This window comes from Symphalangus syndactylus, chromosome 24 (genome assembly GCF_028878055.3).
Source record: "Symphalangus syndactylus isolate Jambi chromosome 24, NHGRI_mSymSyn1-v2.1_pri, whole genome shotgun sequence".
NCBI classification, from domain to species: Eukaryota; Metazoa; Chordata; class Mammalia; order Primates; family Hylobatidae; genus Symphalangus; species Symphalangus syndactylus.
In genome coordinates, this window is record NC_072446.2 from 26,106,099 (window position 1) to 26,123,715 (window position 17,617).

General features: G+C 39.0%; 1 protein-coding gene across 2 annotated transcripts in view; it reads left to right on the forward strand.

Moving 5' to 3' along the window:
* The first annotated feature begins 219 nt into the window (after window positions 1–219).
* Window positions 220–17,617, forward strand: part of ELMO2 (engulfment and cell motility 2) — a 72,355-nt gene continuing 54,957 nt past the window's right edge. For both annotated transcript variants that reach the window (XM_055266032.2, XM_055266037.2), the window contains exon 1: window positions 220–426. The gene's annotated coding sequence lies outside the window, so the exon portion shown is untranslated. The remainder of the gene's footprint in view (window positions 427–17,617) is intronic.

The following is a 17,617-nucleotide window of genomic DNA, read 5'->3' on the forward strand; positions in this document are numbered from 1 at the left end:
GATCATGGGAAAGCAAACGATTATGCAGCCAAAACTATCCACAATGAGTCAGATATTTGTCAGATCACCCAAGTCGTAAGATCAGGTGGGCCCAGCAGCATGCCAGAATAGAAGTGGGACATGGAGGATTGAGCAGACGGAGGACCAGATGGCATAAGCGAGCTGCGTGAGCAGGTAACCAGACCCCCATCTCATCCACCTGTTGCCCTGCTCTCAGCTCATACCGATGGCTGCATGGGGTGGAGAGAAGGGTCGTTTATGACCAGCCAACAGAGGAGGAAAGAGCCTGAGCTTGGTATATGGATCAGGTGCCCAGTTTTGATGGTAAATGGAGACGTAAATCCATCATGGCCTCATACATGAGAGGCATGGTGACCAAGAAGGGCTCAGATCGCTTAGGAATGAAGGTTGGGGTCACACGACCAGGTAAGCTACCAAGCCCAGCAGAGGTGCTGAGGGTGAGGGAAGCTGGAAGAGGGTAGAGGTTTTCTGAGCAGCTGCCTATATCAGCAGCTCTCTGCTGCAAGGAAAATTAAATTTCTTACATATTTAAACCACTGTAAGTTGGGTTTCTGTTACACCAGTTCTGACTGATATAGTATTTCTAACAATAGCATATGGCTGGTTTTTGTTCTTCAATCCTATTTAATGAACTTTGAGTTTTAATGTGAGAATTCGGCTCATTTGAGGTTTGTGTAAACCTGGATATAATTTATTTTATTTCGTCCATTTTAACTCAGGTTCATTATTTATTTTACTTTGTCCTTTCTCTCTTTTTCTTGTTTTTGATGGCTTGGTAACATGGCCATTTATTAGATTTTTATTTTCTTGTAGATTTTTTTCTTTTAGATTTTCTTATAGATTCTTATAGGTTTCTTAGAGAAGCGCTATACTTTTCCATGCCATGAGTTGTTATCTGTATTTTTTCCACATTCGGAATAGAATACACAATTGCAATTATATAATCCTCCATTATGTGAGAAAAGCATCTATTTCCCCACATTAAAGAGACCTATTTGTGGTATTTTTCTGTCTCCTCAGCCTGCAAAGATATTGAAACACTTTTACTCTCCATCTTCTTCCGCCCCTTCCCTAAATACTAGGCTGAGATCCTTCAGGACTTACAGTCTGACATTACTATTAGTCTTTCTCTTAGGATTCCTCTTCTCTCAGCAATCTGTAGATATACTTACAGCATAGTTTGCTTCCACGGATGCAGATGAGAAGTCAAATGACATCTTATTGTTTCTTTGTAAGTTACTTATTTTCCCTCTCTAGAAATGAGTAAACTTTTATATTAACACTTGAGATTTCAGTCATTGTTTTCAGGACATGGCTAAAGATGAGTATTATTTTGTGTAAGTTCTGTTTGGAATTCAGTGGGTCCTTCAAATCAGCAGATCAAGTCTTTATTGGAAAATTTTCAAGGACGATTTCCTCTATTATTTGTTTAATTATTGCCTGTCTTCCATCTGCTTTATTTTACAAATTTCTATTATCCTAATAATAATAATTCCAACATAGAATAATCCAAATATGCAAGTATTTGATTGCCTGCATCATTTCCTCAAACTCTGTTTATTTCACCTCATAATTTTCCTCTCTTTGCATTTTTGATTTGTGTTTTGTTTCATTTCTCCATTTGGCATTCTAGGTCAGGTTTCAACAGTGACTCTGCAATCCTTTGATTCATATCTTGAAATTTTTAGTCTGAAAATGAGATTCTTTAGATCCAGAACGTGCATGTGTGTGTGCATGCGTGTGTGCGTGTGCATGCATGTGTGTGCATGTGTGCATGCGTGTGTGTATGTGTGCATGCATGTGTGTGCATGAGTGTGTGTGTGCATGCGTGTGTGTATGCGTGCGTTTATGCACACTGTATTTGTCGTTCCTTACGTGTTGTTGTCATCATTGTTTTTGGTTCAGGCTGTCCTCTCTCTCCCCCAGGAGGTTTGTAGCTGTTGTTCTCTGCAATATGCTGGTTCTTTCACTTTCTCACTTCTGGGTCCCCCAGGATGGGTTAGTATTTTCCTTTGCTGACCCACTGGGGCCCATGTTCAGCTGCTGGGGATCTAGAGCAAGGCCAGTCTCTTGAGTAATGGATGGTGCAGCAGTCTTTGACTTGCTGGGTCCGCTGGCAAGTGGTTGGTCCCAAAAGGTCTCCCTCTGCCCGCTAGTCTCTTCAGCTGCAAAGACTGGCATTTTCCCAGTGAGGAGAGGATTTAGCACTTTTGTTTTCCTCCACAGCTTTCTGTGAGCTGGAGCAATGAGCTCAAAGAATGCTCACGGGGGCAGCTGCAGCCTCTCCCTTGGGGGGTCCTTGGATTTCCGTAGGTCAAGTGTTCCGATGTCACTTTTCTTCTGAGTTTTACTCCTGGGCTCTGCACCTCCAGTACCCGGGCTGTCGTGGGACTCAGAAGCAGAAACTTGCTCTGCCAACTCCCTTCTTCTGGACCCCAGAGATGCACTAGATCTCTAAACCCCAGAGGCTGCTTGGCTCACAAAAGGTTCAGTAGCTGGTTTTAAATTGAAGGATGAAGGCAGCACAGATGTATTCAGCAACCATCTCCACAGAATTCTCAGAGGAAATTCCACTATATTCTAAATGGCAGAAATATGTTCACAGACCACAATGCAATAAAACTAGAAATCGCCAAAGAATAGCCAAACAAACAAAAACCTCATTACCAACAAAACCCCTATAGACATGAATCTTCAAAACCTACTCTTTTAACTATCTATTGGGTTCAAAAGAAAAATTAAAGTAGAAATTATAAATTATTTCTAATGAATAACAATGAGGGCACAAAAAATAAAAAATCTGTGAACTATGACCGAAGAAGAATTCAAAGGAAGATATACAGGCATATCTCAGAGATAATGCAACTTCAGTATCAGACCACCACAATAAAGCTAATATTGCAATAAAGTGAGTCATATGAATTTTTTGGTTTCCCAGTGCATATAAAAGTTATGCTTCCTCTATACTGTCATCTATTAAGTGTGCAACAGCATTATGTCTATAAATGTACATACCTTAATTTTAAAATACTTTATTGCTAAAAAATGTTGATGATCATCTGAGCTTTGAGTAATCTTTTTGCTGGTGGGAGGGTCTTACCTCAGTGTTGGTGGCTACTGACTGATCTGAGTGGTAGTTTGCTGAAGTTTGGGGTGGCTGTGGCAATTTCTTAAAATAAAACAACAATAAAGTTGGCTGCATCAATCAACTCTTCCTTTCATGAAAACTTTCTTTGTAGCATGTGATGCTGTTTGATAGCATTTATCCCACAGTAGAACTTTCAAAATTGGAGTCAATCCTCTCAAACCCTGCAGTTGCTTTATCAACTAAATTTATGTAATATTCTAAATCCTTTGTTGTCATTTTAATGATGTTCGTAGACTCTTCACCAGAAGTAGTTGCCATCTCAATAAATTGCTTTCTTTGAGCATTCATAAAAAGTAACTCCACACTCATTAAAGTTTTCTCATGAGATTGCAGCAGTTCAGGCACACCTTCAGGCTCCACTTCTCATTCTAGTTTTCTTGCTATTTCTATCACATCTGCAGTTACTTCCTCCACTGAAGCCTTGAGTCTCTCAAAGTTATCCATAAAAGTTGGAATCAACTTCTTCTAAACTCTTATTAATGTTGATATTTTGACCTCTTCTCCTGAATCGCAAGCATTCTTGATGTAATCTAGAATAGTAAGTTCTTTCTAGGAGGTTTTCAATGTATTTTTCCCAGACCTATCAGAAGAATTACTATTTATGGCAGCTATAGCCTTACAAAATGTATTTCTTAAATAATAAGACTTGAAAGTCAAAGTTACTCTTTGATCCATGAGCTACAGAATGGATACTGTGTTAGCAGGAATAGGAACAATATTTGTCTCCTTGTACATCTTCATCAGAGTTTCTGGGTGACCTGGTGCTTTGTCGATGAGCAGTAATATTTTGAAAGGAATCTTTTTTATTCTGAGCAGAGTTCTCAACAGTGGGCTTAAAATAATCAGTAAACCTTTCTATAAGCAGGTGTGCTGTCATCCAGGCTTTGTTGTTACATTTATGGAGCACAGGCCAAAGAGATGTAACATAATTCTAAAGGGCTCTAAGACTTGAGGAATGGGAAATATGCATTGGCTTCAACTTAAAGTCACCAACTACCTTAGCTCCTAACAAGAGAGTCAGCCTATCATTTGAAGCTTTGAAGCCAAGCATTGACTTCTCTCTATCTGTGAAAGTCCTTAATGGCATCATCTCCCAATAGAAGGCTGTTTTGTCTACAATGAAGATCTGTTTTTTACTGTAGCCACCTTCATCAATGATCTTAGCTAGATCTTCTGGAGAACTTGCTGCAGCTTCTCCATCAGCACTTGGTGCTTCACTTTGCATTTTTATGCTACAGAGATGGCTTCTTTCCTTAACCCTCATAAACCAACCTCTGATAACTTCAAACTTTTCTTCTGCAGCTTCTTCACCTCTCTGTCTTCATAGAATTGAAAAGAGTTAGGGGCTTGCTCTGGATTCAGTTTCGGTTTATGGGAATGTTGCAGCTGGTTTCATCTTCTATCTAGACCACTCAAACTTTCTCTATATCAGCAATAAGGCTCTTTTGTTTTCTTATCATTCATGTATTCTGAATTAGCACTTTTAATTTCCTTCAAGACGTTTTTCTTTGCATTCACCACTTTGCTGTTTGGCACAAGTGTTCTTGGCTTTCAACATGCCTCCCTCACTAAGCTTAATCATTTCTCTTTTTTTAATTTTAATTTTTAATTTTTGTGGAGACATAGTAGTTATGTATATTTATGGGCTGCATAAGATATTTTGATACCTGCATACAATGTGTAATAATCACATCAGGATAAACCAGGTATCCATCACCTCAAGCATTTTTCCTTTGTGTTACAAACAATCCAATTCTACTCTTTTAGTTACTTTTAAATGTATAATTAAGTTATTATTGACTTTCATCACCCTTTTACGCTGTCACATATTAGGTGTTACCCATTCTTTCTAGTTTTTTGGACCCATTAACCATCCTCACTCCCCTACCCCTCTCCCAATTACCCTTCCCAGCCTCTGGTAACCATCATTCGACTCTCTATCTCCATGAATTCAATTGTTTTAATTTTTAGCTCCCACAAATAAGTGAGAACATGCCAAGTTTGTCTTTCTGCTCCTGGCTTATTTCACTTAACTCACTGACTGCCAGTTCCGTCTACATCATCACAAATGACAGGATCTCGTTCATTCTTATGACTGAATAGTACTCCATTGTATAAATCAACCACGTTTTATTTATCCACTCATCGTTGATGGACACTTAGGTTGTTTCTAAATCTTGGCTATTGTGAATAGTGCTTCAATAAACATGGGAATGCAGATATCTCTTCAATATACTGATTTCCATTTTTTTGTGTATATACCTGGCAGTGGGATTGCTGGATCATGTGGTAGCTCTATTTTTAGTTTTTTTAGGAACCTCTGAATTGTTCTTGATATTGATTGTACTAATTTACATTCCCACCAACAGTGTATGAGGGTTCTCATTTTTCCACATCCTCACCAGCACTTGTTATTGTCTGTCTTTTGGATAAATACCATTTTAACTGGGGTGAGATGATGTTTCATTATAGTTTTGATTTGCATTTATCTGATGATCAGTGATGTTGAGCACCTTTTCATACACCTGTTTCTCATTTGTATGTCCTCTTCTGAGAAATGTCTATTCATCAGATCTTTTGCCCATTTTTAAATTAGATTATTAGATTTTGTTCCTATAGAGTTGTTTGAGCTCCTTATATATTTTGGTTATTGATCCCTTGTCATATGGATAGTTTGCAAGTATTTTCATCCATTCTGTGGGTTGTCTCTTCATGTTGTTGTTTCTTTCACTGAGCAGAAGCTTTTTAACTTAATGTGACCCATTTGTTCATTTTTGCTTTAGTTACTTGTGTTTGTGGGGATCATTTCTAGCCTTTGATTTAAAATGAGATATGTGCAACACTTCCTTTCACTGGAACACACAGAAGCCATTGTAGGGTCATTAATTGGCCTAATTTCAATATTCTGTGTCTCAGGGAATAGGGAGGCCCAAGGAGAAGTAGAGAGATAAGGGGATGGCTGGTAAGTGGATCCATAATATTTATGGATCAAGTCCACTGTCATATGGGCACATTCATGCCCCAAAACAATTAAAATAGTAACACCAGAGATTACTGATCACAAATCACCGTAACAGACACAATCGTCGTGAAAAAGTTTGAAATATTGTGAGAACTACCAAAATGTGACACAGAGACATGAAGTGAGAACATGTTGCTAGAAAAAAATGGTGGAGTTGCTCTATGTAGGGTTGCCACAATTCTTCAATTTATAAAAACACAGTAGCTGGAAAGTGCAATAAAACAAGGTATGCCTGTACAGATTTAAATAATTGTATTGGAAAAACAAAACAAAGGTTTAAAAATAATGAAGAGGTCCCAGGTAAAGATACAGATTGAATATACAAGCTTAATTTTGTTCCCACTGAAACACCTATTAAAAATAGAGGAAAGGGATTTTGTTTTCACCTTGATATTTTGTAAATGTCAAATCCTCAGAAAAGGCAGAAGAATGCTACAATAAACATCCATATATGAATCACCCAGGTTCACCAGTTGTTAAGATGTTACCACACTTGCTTTATCTCTTTGTCTCCTTTTTATACATATGTGCATATACATTTTTCCTGAATAATTTGAAAATAAGTTACCCATGTTATGACACTTCACTCTTAAGTATATATCCCCTAAGAATAAGGACAACCTCCTATTGTCATAAACTGGCCTCCGTAGAAGGGAGACTCAGAGATAATGCATTCAGGAAATTTATTAAGGAGAGCTCTTGGGATCAGCATCTTGGAAAGGGAAGGAAGAAGGATCAGGCAAAGTGAGGAAGTGGACTGTGATACAGATTCAATAAAAGTAACAGCCATCTCCTTGAGGAGCTTTGAAACTGTAATGGCACTTCAGGGTTGTCCCAAGTTGGAGTGAGGGGAGCTGGGGCTTTGTGCCTTCATGTCCACCAGTAATAAGGCATGAACTGCCTTGGGAGAGGGTATGACCTTGGGTGACCCTGGACTCTTCAACCCAGGCACTTCCTGAAGAGCGCTGATATCTGATGGCTATTTGCTGGCAACACTGCCAGCAGCTATAGAAATAAGTCCTTTACTCTTGAGGGGGAATCTGGGCAGTACACCAAGTGTCCACTACAGTCTGCCCCTTTACCACACAGAGCCACTTTTTCTCTTAGGTTCCAGGAGCTACAACTCCAGGATTCCCATGGGCATCTTTCCCGGGAGAAACTTAAAAGGAAGGTTAGAGGGAGACACTACCAACCCTGCCAATGCAGCTGGTCTCAAGGCCACAACTGATATTCTTGCTCAGTGTGTTCAGGATCCAAAAATTAGTTTTGATCTGGAAACAAACAAAAAGTTTGAGTAGCAATATCCACATCACATGGGTTGGATTTTAAGAATAAAATTCCAAACTGGATAAAGAGGGATATTATTACTACAAAATTTATGAAGAGGATTTAATGAGCATAAAACTTTATGCACCAAATGACATAGCAAATAAATATAGAAAGCAAAAAAGTATTAGGAATATAAAGAGAGCCTCATAAAAATACAATTTCGATGGGAGACTTCAACATGTCTGTTTCAAAATCAGTAGCTCTAATAGGAAAAATGGATGCATAGAAGGATTAAAAATAGAATCAGCAAACTCAAATAAGTATTTCTTCAACTACAGAATATAGATTTTTATACATACATGGAGTATTTACCAAAATTTATCTTCTATTTGGTCATAAGGAAAATCTTGAAAAATTAAATAAATTAGGTATTTTAAAGGCTATCTTTCCCATTCATCATCCAATAAAAAGAGAAGTAAATAATTTAAAATATTACCAAAATATGCTAATGATTTGGAAATTAAGTGTAAGAAATACAATGTTAGGTAACCCTTGGATCAAATAAAATCAAATAATCAAAATAAAAAATAAATTACAAATTATCTGGAAAACAATGGAAAGGAGACCTCATCATTCAAAAAGCTAATGGAAGACAGAAAAAGCTGCAGTCAATGGAAGTTGTGTAGGCTTAAGTAACTTTGTCAATAAATGAACTTAATACTTGTCTATGACTCAGTTTATGTATTGCTACAGATCCATAGCAACCTCGTACCCCATGCTTCCTCTTCTGACATCAGCCATTGCCCTGCTTCAGTGAACATCACACAGGTCTTACCATGTAAACCAGGTATCAAACTTTAATGTGCATACAGATCACCTAGGAATCTTGTTAAAATGCAGATTCTGCTTCAGTAAGTCTGGAGGGGAGCCTGAGAATTTGCAATTTTTTTTTAAGACAGGATCTTGCTCTGTCACCCAGGGTAGAGTGCAGTGTTGCAATAATGGCTCAGCTCACTGCAGGTGTACACCACTGAGCCTGGCTAATCTTTTTGTTTTTGTAGAGTCAGGGCCTCACTATGTTGTGCAGGCTAGTCTTGAACTCTGAGCTCAAGCGATCTTCCTGCCTTGGCCTCCAAAGTGCTGGGATTACAGGTGTAAGCCACCACAGCTGGCCGAGAATTTGCACTTCTAAAATGCTCCCAGGTTCTTCTGCTGCTACTGGTCCCCTACGCACACATACACACACACACACACACACACACACACAAACTTTAAGTAGCAAGGCTATACATCATCACCCAAAAGCAATCAGACTGACAGAAATGGCCTCTCTAAGGTTTAGTTAAGGTACCAGCTTGGAGATGACACCTTTTGGGGATGAGGTGCTTTCCTCCAGAATATGGTACATACACTGAATTAATGGCCAATATACGGTGTGATATCCCCAGGAGCAAAGGATTGGAAGTAAGATTAGCCTCTCTCAAACCAGCTGGCTATTTGGGGCCATTTTGGCCATTCATGCCAGTTGACTAGCAGATAAAGAAAGATGGTTTTACCCGCTGAGATAATCCACCCTGGGATAATCCACCCTGTAACATGAGGAGCTAGGGTAGCTGCTACACAATGAGAATCCAGGAAATCCCTGGGCATCTCTTAGGACTTCCATGCAAAGGACAGTCCTAAATTCCTTGCAGCAACTACACTTAGACAAGAGCAAGGGCTCAGATCCCTCAGATCCCTTGAGGAAGAAGGTCTGAGTGACTCCACCAGGAAGCAACCCATTTCAGTTGAATAATAGCCAAGAGGGAGGGAAATCCAGAATGGGTAGTAGAGGAGGAAGACAATGAATTGGAATTACTATCCTGGAACAGGTTACGTCAGCAAAAACTGTACTTGGTTTGCCAACCCTCTAAAATTGCCAGAAGCTGCAACAAGTCACCACCATGGAGGACTGACTTGCATCTCTCCCCTAGGAGACAAAATGAAGGCATCGTTCTTATATGTGCTCCAGATATTATAAGAGGGTGAAAGTAGGTCGGAATGGTGCAAAGTGGAATGTACCAGACTTGGTATGCACTGCCATAGATCTCTCTGTGATATCTTCTCCCTAAGCCTCATACTCACCAACCTCAGGCCTAAACCCCTTGCCTTCAATCCTAGATAGAAGAAATCTACAGGGGACAGCAAGCTAGTCCCTGGTCATGGAACCAGGTCAATGCCTCTGCCATTGACTACACTATAGATGGAGGATCCCCACAGTGGCACTGTTGGAAAAGGAGAGACAAGCTATTGCCAGCACTAGCTAGATTTGTCTAGAAGGCTCTGGCTTCCCCAGCTGCTATCTGGAGAGACCAGGTAATACAGCCTGAACATGCTGGAGGGTTAATGCCCTGTGGGGGAGACTTCGAGCCACAGGGAATGAAACGAGACAGGAGGGAGTCATGGTTAAATTCTACTCACTTTCTCCTCCTGAGGATGTTCCAAGACAGAGTAGTTCATACAAGTTCTCTGAAGATCTGAAGATGTACTGTGAGTCCAAGCAGTTAGCTTCATTAATTACAAAACTCGGGTCCTCTCAGTAATGCCTCTTATCTTTGCACTTCTCCTTCTTGCCTCATTTTTCCCTCAGTATGGTTTCTCCGAGGTTGCACTCCCCAGTGAGGTGTTAGCATACAAACTTGCCAAAGCCTCTGTTTTCTAGAGAATCCAGGCTAAAACAATATTCTTGAGAAATAGAAAAAGGACAAGAAAATTAGCTGGGGGGAAGGGGAAACTCATTAAGATGGAAGATTATATTTTAGAAATAGTAGAGGGAAATAGCAGGAAAAAATAAATCCAAAATCTATGTCTTTAAGGAAAAAAAAATCCCAGTATATCAGTCGGGTTTCTATATTACAAGCAACAGAAGCTGATTTGGATGATTAAGCAGAAAGCAAGTTTATTAAAAAGATACTGAGTAGCTCACAGTATTTTTTTTTTTTTTTTTGAGAAGGAGTCTCGCTCTATTGCCCAGGCTGGAGTACAGTGGCATGATTTCAGCTCACTGCAAGCCTCTGCCTCCCAGGTTCAAGCAATTCTCCTGCTTCAGCCACCCGAGTAGCTGGGACTACAGGCACACATCACCATGCCTGACTAATTTTTGTAGGCTTCACCATGTTGGTCAGGCTGGTCTCAAACTCCTGACCTCAAGTGATCCACCCACCTCAACCTCCCAAAATGATGGGATTATAGGAGTGAGCCACCATGCCTGGCCAAGTAGCTCACAGTATTATTGGGAGGGCTGAAAAGTCAGATTCAAGGTTAAGCAATGCCCAAAGAATACCCAGTGCTAGCCTGATAAAGAAACTGCCACTGCTGTCACCACCCACCAAAGGCAGGGCCTTGACCTCGCAACCTCTTCTGGAACCGCCACCATCAAAGCGGGTTGCATGGGCCTACGGAAATAAAACCTCCATGCAGAACTTGATCTCTCATGTAACTGACTTCCAATTCATTCTACAAACGTCAAATATGCACATCTTAACTGTGAGAGAGATTGGGAATTTGAGGTCTGACTCCTACCCTGGAGAGGTGAAACTCATGATTGTGAATTTCCCCCAACAGAAAAGGGCTATTCAAAGATGATGGCAAGTGATGAATAAGACAGATGTCTACTATGAGAAATAAAATAGATATACCCCTCATGAGGCAGATAAAAGATAAGTGAAAAAGAGCAAAAATGTTTAAGAAATAGCTCTGGAGCAACTGATCATCTGAAATAGAGCTGTCCAATAGAAATATAATGTAAGCTACGCATGTAATTAAAATGTCTTTCTTTTTTTTTGAGACAGGGTCTTGTTCTGTCACCCAAGCTGGAGTGCTGTGTCTCTAACATGGCTCACTGCTGCCTCAACCTCCCAGTATCAAGCGATCCTCCTGCCTCAGCCTCCCATGTAGGTGGGACCGCAGGCATACATCGCCATGACTGGTTGATTTTTTAAAAAAAATTTTTAAGGATGGGATCTCACTATGTTGTCTGGGCTTGTCTCAAACTCTTGGACTCAAGCAATCCTCCCACCTCAGCCTCCCAAAGTGCTGAGATTACAGGCGTGAGGCACCATGCCTGGCCTAAAATTTTTCTAGTGGCCACATTAAGAAGCAAAAAGAAATATACAAAGTTAATTTACATAATATTTTATTTATTCTAATGCATCCAAAACATTCACATTTCAACATATGATCAATATAAAAGTTATAAATTAGACATTTTACAGTCTTTGTTTTCCATACTGAGTCTTGGAAATCAGTGTATATTTTAGACTTACAGCCCATTCCAGTTCTGAAGAGTCATATTTCAAGTGCTCAATAGCCACAAGTGGCTATGGCTACTGTATTGGACATTGCAGAGACAGAAGAAATAAAATTGGGACTTTATTTTATGTCATTTAGACAGAAATGAGCTCCAGATGAATTAAAGACTTAAATCTAAAAAATGAAACCATTTTAGAAGAAAACATGTGACATTATATCAACCTAGTACTTGATGAGATCTTTCCATTTATCTGCAAATCAGATGGCAGATAAAGGGTTAATACCTATGTGCATATCAGAATAAAAATGGTATCAGAAGAAAAATAATCAAAAGCTATCCTAGACAATTCCCAGAAGAACAAGTCCAAATGTCGAATAAATGTAAAAAGATGTTCGGTCTCCCTAAGAGTTAAGGAAATGTAAATTATACAACAATGAGTTATCACTTTACTCACATCGGACTAGCAAATTGGGAACATGATAACACCTACTACAGGCTGGAAAGGGACACTCTTCACCACATCGCCAGCAGCTGTGACCTTGTTGGAGCGCAATCTGGCAACGTATATCAAAAGAAAACAACTCCACACATTCTTTCACCCGGCAATCCCACGCATGGGAATTCTTCCCATAGAAATAAAAACACCGGAATATATGTGTCTATGGATGTTCACATCAACAGTGATCATGATTGCAATGGGGGGAGAAACCTGAAAACAATGTGAATGCCCACAGGAGAATTATTGAGTAAATTGCAGTACATTTCTATCATTGACATAATGCAGCCATTTAACAAGAATAACTTAAACCTCTGTCTACTGACTTGAGAGCACTTCCATCTTCCATTTCTGAAAGATGCAGAGAAATTTATAAACTGTGGTTCTATTTTTGTAAGCTATAGGAAGAGAAATCTACATATATATGTATATATTTAGATACGATTTTATGAGCATGAAGAAAGATATAGATGGATACAGTCACTCTACTAGCAATGTTACCTGGGAAGAGGAGAAGCAGGCAGTATCATTGGAGAGAAAAGGACAAATAAAAGGTTAAAAGGAAAAGAAGCTCTTATTTCAAGTCAGGACAATTTTTGTAAAGTTATCATGTGTGTTTGAAAAAGGCAAACATTTATCTCTATATAAATTTATTTGGTTAAACTTGGTGGGCTGGGTGCAGTGGCTCATGTCTGTGATTTCAGCACTTTGGGAGGCTGAGGTGGGTAAATCGCTTGAGTTCAGGAGTTTGAGACCAGCCTAGGCAACGTGGTGAAACCCCATTTCTACCAAAAATACAAAAATTAGCCAGGCATGGTGGTGTGCACTTGTGGTCCCAGCTACTTGGGAGGCTGAGATGAGAGGATTGCTGGAGCCTGGGAAGTTGAGGCTGCAGTGAGCTGAGATGGCACCACTGCACTCCAGCCTGGGTGATAGAACAATAGTAATAAATAAAACAACATAGTAAATAAAATAAATAAAATAGTAATAAATAAATAGTAATAATAATAAAACCTTGTTTATCATGGTACTAGATCTTTGTTTCTTACTTGATTTTTGACTACTTGTTCTGTAGACTTCTAAAGGTAAAGTTTCCCACGAAGCCATGGATATGTTTTCTCCTTATAATTCTGTTTTTGTATTACACATTTCAGTCTTATGTTACTAGGCACACACAAGCATAAGGCTAAACTGATTAGTAGATTGAGTATTTTATCACTATGAAATATTATTTTTTGTCTTTTTGAGTAACAGTGATTATTTTTGCCTTAAAATGCATTTTGTCGAATGGTAAGATTGCTTGTACCACTTGCTTTGCTTTTCCTGGCATTTTCCCAGTTACCTTTTCCATCTCTTTAATTTCAATCTTTCTGTATTACTCTGTTTTACCGTCTCTTATACAACAACCCACAGTTTGACTCTTTTTAAACTCAATTCGAAAGTCACTGTCTTTTAGCAGCAAATTTGATAGTCATATTTATTATGGTTACTGATATATTTGCACATTTTCTACCAATTTACCTTGTGCTTTCTATTTTATATGCTGTTTTTGTGTTTTTCATCCCTGATCTTTGGTTAGCTGCTAGCATTTTACTTGTTCCCAACTAATTTTTCTTCTAACGACTTGAAAAGTATATGTTTAGTTCCCGTATCTTTATATTTTTATACACATAGTTACGCATATTATTAATTGACATCCAGAGCTAATGGTATAAATAAAATGAGGCTCCTAGCATGCTTTTACTTCTCTCTCCTACCTCCTTTCCAGAATTCATAACTCTCCATCCTGAGTTATCTTAGATTTTAGTTTATTATTATAGGTTTATTGTTATAATTTATTTAGACTTAAAAGTAAACTTTACTGATTCTGTTGCTCACCTGTGCTTCTTATATCCCTTTTTTTCTTCCTAGATTTATTTTCTCTTTGAATATATTTTCTACACCATGGTTTCTCAACCAGAGGTGATACAGCACCCCCTCCAAATGTGGAGCTGTTGTGTATTGTCACAGGTAGGAGAAATGCTACTGGCATTTAATGGATGATGGTCAAGGACACTAAGCAACCTGCAATGTGTGGATCAGTCTTACACGATGAAGAATTGTTCCACCCCAAATGCCAGTGGTACCCTGTTGAGAAAGGTTACTCTATGTGGACAGTGAATTATAAAGTTTTTGAATCTGTTTGTGTGTCTTAAAATGTCTTTATGATGTCCTCACATTCACTTGCAGTTTGGCTGGTTAAAGAATGTTAAAAGAACACTTCAAATTAAACTTAATGGAGTTTAACTGAGCAAGAAGAGAAAACAATTCACAAGTCGGGCAGCCTCCAGAACCACAGTAGATTCAGAGAGACTTCAGGGATGCCTCATGATCAGAACAAATTTATAGACAAAAAAAGGAAAGTGACACACAGAAATTGGAAGTGAGGTAAAGAAACAGCTAGATTGGTTACAGATTGGCATTTGACTTATCTGAACACAGTTTGAACACTGAGCAGCGTATGAATGATTGGAGTATGGCTGCTGGGATTGTCCAAGACTCAGCTACTGTTACAGATGCATACTCCTAAGCTAGGTTTTCAATCTTGTCTATTAAGTTAGGTTATGGTTAGTCCACAAGTATAGAGTCCTTCTCAGGCCATATTTAGTTCACTTTAATAAGAATCATAAGTTCACCAGTATTTTCACCAGAAAATTTTAAAGATGTTATTCTGTTTTCTTACTTACTTTGTTGCAAATGTGAAGTCTGGTATCAATCTTATTCTTATTCCATCCTGCATAATTTTTTCACTCTGAAAACATTCAGAGTTTCCTCCTTATCCTTAGCGTCCTGAAATTTCATCATGATTTACTTACATGTCAGTCTTTTTACATTCTTCCTGTAAATATTCACTGCTTCCTTTCAATATGAGTATTTCCAATTTCTAAGAAATTGTCTTAAATTTTTGCCTTGTTTTAGGCACTCTGCTTCCTTAATTTTCTTCTCTCCTCTAATTCACATTAAGCAGATAGTGGAACTTTTACATCTGTCATTCATGTCTCATAATATTTTGTTCATTCTACCCATCTATTTATTGTTTTGCACTGCATTCTGGGAGAATTACTTAGCATGATATTCTGGTTCACTGATAATACTCTTCAATCCATTTTGCTATTCAACCCATCTATTGAGATTTTTATTTCAAGAATAATTTTTTTAATTTCTAAAACCTCAATGCATTTTTTATTTTTTAAAAAAATGAATACAGTAGGCTCTGCCATTTGTCCAAGGTATACAATGATACTTATTCCATAGTCTGGTTCTATTTGCTCTCTTTACTTCCTCAGGTGTAAGTTCTTTGGTTTGTTGTTTTTGATGTTACTGTTTCATGTGTTGGGTTTTCCAGATATCTGGTGAACTCTTGGCTATGTTTTTATTTTGAAGCTTAAAATTTCTTGTCAGCCTGTCTGAAAGTGCTTTCTCTGTTCACCACAGTCTAACTCCAGGGATAGAATATAAATTTGTTTTCTGGACTTGGAGACCTCTGTTTCTCAACCTACCCACCCAGGACACAGTTTTGCATTCAGACTTACTGCTGCCATCTGTGGGGAGTCACTTATGTAACTTACTATTTAGCCAAAGCAGGGTGGATGGGAGGGAGCTGGTCACCATGCCTGATGGCTTCTATTGCACCACTCCAAATCAATGCCCTATGTTCCCAACTTCTCGGCTCTAGGTATGTACCACCCTTGGAATGACACCCATTAGTTACTACCTTGGTGTGTTTGAGGCTGTTTTCACTTCTCTTTAATCTCATCTTTTGTAGTTTCTAAACCACTGGAGGCATGCCTTCCTGATTTTCTGTATGGTTTTGGAACACAACACATACACACACACACACACACATTTCTGTTATTTCTAGATATTTAGGGGTGAGGCGAGGCTACTGTTAAGTGTCCCATCTGCTATCTTGACCCAATCATCCATAGATCACTTTTATGAGAAAAAAATGATAATAGCTACTCCTGGGACCTGCCTCTGTTTCAAAACAGCTCTTTCTGCTGTGACTTGGTGCCCTCTGGCTGCTCCTCCTTTTCTTCCAACAGAATTTACAGTAAAGCCAGGCCTGCCTTTGTGGGAAGGCAGCCATAGTAGAAAGACTGACTTAGCATAAAGGGCATGATGGAGGGGACAGAGCAGAGGCTGTGGAGTCAGATAGGCCATCTGCTAGCTCTGTGACCCTGAGCAGTGGTTGCACTAGCAGGAATAGTAGTGCTAATCTATTAAGTAACAAGCATATATTGAGTATCTGCTATGTCCCAGGCAATATGCTATATGAACTGTAATCCCTGATGTATCTTAGAGGTAGGATTATTATTGTCCCTGTTGTACAAATGAGAAAAGAGGCCAGAGGGGTAAGTCTCAACCTCATCATCTGTTAAACAGGAATGATAAGCCCTACCACTCAGTTTCATTATGGCAATTAGCGTTAACGTAACGCCAGGCATGTGTTGCACACTAAATACCTATTTGCGGAATAGGCAAAAGTGATATAATATATGTAAAATACCTGGCACATACATAGTAGGTATTCATTAAGTGGAAGCATATTACCATTATTATCCTTATCCTTATTATTAGCATTCACTGAGATAATGACATTCAAGGATTTTATGTTCTTGGTTTCAACTATGTAAGAACGCCACCACCCCTCCCACCTTCAGATCTATGACATGGACTGATTTATAACTTTGCTGAGGCACAAATTTGAACTACAAGTAGCAAGGCTGGTGAGTGGGAGTGGAAATGTGCCCAGCATCTGTCTTCCAAAATGGGTTTATGTTTTTAATATATGACACCAGTTAACCCTCACCACTACCCCAAAAGGCAAATATCATTATTCCAGTTTTATAGGATGATAAACCTGAAGAAATTGCAAGCTGTGGTCACAGGGCAATGGTTTAGGACTCCAGGCTAAGCAGTTGGATGGATGGACATGGTTCTTTGTGACTCCAGAAACGAACTCTCTGGGCCTCAGTTTCTTTTTCTGTAAAATAGACCTTACAGTGACTCTTTTGTCAACTCAGTTGGAATTCTACTCATCACTCATGCTTCAATGCCTAGTACAAATGCATTGTGCCACTTCTAAGGATTAGAACCATTCAGGCTGAACTGTCCCCACATGTCCCCACATTCCGCCACTTCCTCCGGCCCTTCATTCACCAAAAGCATCACATGTTGCTAAGAATCAGCTGTTTGTACATGCATCTGCTCCCACAACCAAACGGAAAGCAACTTAAGAGGAGCACTTGAGGTGACAATGAGATGAGTCCCCCAAATTTTAGAAATGAAGCTGACCTCTGATAATTAAACGCTTTGTAAAAACGGGAT